We start from the raw sequence: 3,002 nt of genomic DNA on the forward strand, positions 1-3,002 counted from the left end.
ATGTATTTTGTTTAGTGCTTTATTTTAAATTAAATCAACTCTTAAGCCAATTTTAAATAAAACGAATTAAAGGATTTGGCAATTTTTTGTAGCTGAAAGATAAACTTCTAGACCACTCGAACAGGTTGCTTGTTTGAGTGCAGTCTCTGTGTTAACGGTTCAGACAAATCTCGCGATATCTCTCCCTAGCAACTCAATTGTTGTCCTTAGATACCATAGTCTCGCAAGCTCAAAGCGCACCAAACATCGAAAAGGTGAGCCTCTCTTCCTCTTTGACTACAGTTTAAAAGTGTTTTTTAAAACACATTTGGTAAGTAGGTTTCACACAGCGTGTTTGTATCGTTTATTGTTAAAATGTGTGTGAAACTTACATTACACAGGCTTAAACGAGCTCCTACTTTCTGCTCCTGTCAGTCATTTTCAGTACTGTGGCTAAAGTTTATTAAGTCAGCAGGCCCGTTTGGTTTGAAACATGGCAGCACCATTTGCCAAGAAAGAAAATACTGTGTAGTACTGCTGACGTTAATTACATAACGATTTTTATTTTATTTTATTTTGGTGTTATTTATGAAAATGAAAACAACAAGCAACAAAAGACTGCAAATATTTGGCCAGAAAGGTGTAGCCTGAAGTTTTAGCTTATTACCCAGTTTGATTCTTCTACTCCATTCCCCTCCTACTTATAAACTACAAGAAATTACTTAAATAAAAACTTCTAACAAAGTGAAGTAGGCAAAAAGAGCGAAAAAAGCAGCACATCATGTCACGATCTAAAGCAGGGGTGTCCAACTCCAGTCCTCAAGAGCTGCTGTCCTGCAGCTTTTAGATGCATCCTTGTTCCGTCACACCTGAATCAAATGAATGGCTTGTTACCAGGCCTTTGCCAAACTTGATGGCATGCTGAAGAAGTAATCCAATCATTTGATTCAGCTGTGTTGGAGTAGGGATGCATCTAAAAGCTGCAGGACAGTAGCTCTTAAGGACTGGAGTTGGACACCCCTGATCTAAAGAAACAGCTGAGAAACAAAGTCATTGACATCTATCAGCCTGGAACGGGCTACAAAGGAATTTCTAAGGCTTTGGGATTCACGGTGAGAGCATTATTCACAAATGAAGAAAACAATGATAAACCTTCCCAGAAGTGGCCCGTCTACCAAAATTACTCAAAGAGTGCGTCAATAATTCGAACAAAAGAACCCAGAACAATATCTGGATAACCGCAGGCCTTATTTGCCTCAGTAAACGTCAGAGTTCATGATTCAACAGTAAAAAAAAGACTGAGCAAAAATGCTGCTGATGGCTCATCTCACATTTCCAAAAAAAACCCATCTTGATGATTCCCAAGTGTTTGTGGAAAATGTTCCGTGGACTGACGAGCCTTTTGGAAGGTTTGAGTCCTGTTACATCTGGCGTAAAACTAACACAGCATTTCATAAAAAGAGCGTCATACCAACAGTCAGACATGATGGTGGTAGTATCATGTCTGCGGCTGCTTTGCTGCTTCAGGAGCTGGACGACTTGCTATAAATGATGGAACCATGAATTCTGCGTTCTACCAGAAAGTCTTTAGGAGAATGTTGACCATCAGTTTGTTATGCAGCAGGACAAAGTGTTCTAGTCAATGCCTGGACTATATATATATAAATTAATTTATTATATACAGTCAGGTCCATAAATATTGGGACATCGACACAATTCTAACATTTTTGGCTCCATACACCACCACAATGGATTCCAAATGAAACGAACAAGACATGCTTTAACTGCAGAGTGTCAGCTTTTATTTGAGGGTATTTACATCCAAATCAGGTGAACGGTGTAGGAATTACAACAGTTTGCAAATGTGCCTCCCACTTCTTGAGGGACCAAAAGTAATGGGACAGAATAAGAACCATAAATCAAACATTCATTTTTTAATACTTGGTTGCAAATCCTTTACAGTCAATCACAGCCTGAAGTCTGGAACACATAGACATCACCAGACGCCGGGTTTCATCCCTGGTGATGCTCTGCCAGGCCTCTACTGCAACAGTCTTCAGTTCCTGCTTGTTCTTGGGGCATTTTCCCTTCAGTTTTGTCTTCAGCAAGTGAAATACATGCTCAATCGGATTCAGGTCAGGTGATTGACTTGGCCATTGCAAAACAGCCTTCACCATACTCTTCTCTTCCCATCACTCTGGTACAAGTTGATGTTGGTCTCATCTGTCCATAGGATGTTGTTCCAGAACTGCGACGGCTTTTTCAGATGTCGTTTGGCAAACTCTGATCTGGCCTGCCTGTTTTTGGGGCTCACCAAAGGTTTACATCTTGTGGTGAACCCTCTGTATTCACACTGGTGGAGTCTTCTCTTGATTGTTGACTCTGACGCACATACACATACCTCCTAGAGAGTGTTCTTGATCTGGCCAACTGTTGTGAAGGGTGTTTTCTTCACCAGGGAAAGGATTCTTTGGTCATCCACCACAGTTGTGTCCCGTGGTCTTCCTAGTTTTTTGGTGTTGCTGAGCTCACCAGTGCGTTCCTTCTTTTTGGGAATGTTCTAAACAGTTGTTTTGGCCACACCTGATGTTTTTGCAATCTCTCTGATGGGTTTGTTTTGTTTTTTTCAGCCTAATGATGGCTTGTTTCACTGGTAGTGACAGCTCTTTGGATCTCATCCTGGCAGTTGACAGCAACAGGTTCAAAAAGCAAACAGCACACTTGAAATGAACTCTGGACCTTTTATTTGTTCATTGTAATTGGGGTAATGAGGGAATAACACACACCTGGCCATGGAACAGCTGAGAAGCCAATTGTCCCATTACTTTTGGTCCCTTAAGAAGTGGGAGGCACATATACAAACTGTCATAATTCCTATACTGTTCACCTGATTTGGATGTAAATACCCTCAAATAAAAGCTGACAGTCTGCAGTTAAAGCATGTCTTGTTCGTTTCATTTGGAATCCATTGTGGTTGTGTATAGAGCCAAAAATGTTAGAATTGTGTCGATGTCCCAATATTT

Source organism: Pelmatolapia mariae, linkage group LG18 (genome assembly GCF_036321145.2).
Source record: "Pelmatolapia mariae isolate MD_Pm_ZW linkage group LG18, Pm_UMD_F_2, whole genome shotgun sequence".
NCBI lineage: Eukaryota > Metazoa > Chordata > Actinopteri > Cichliformes > Cichlidae > Pelmatolapia > Pelmatolapia mariae.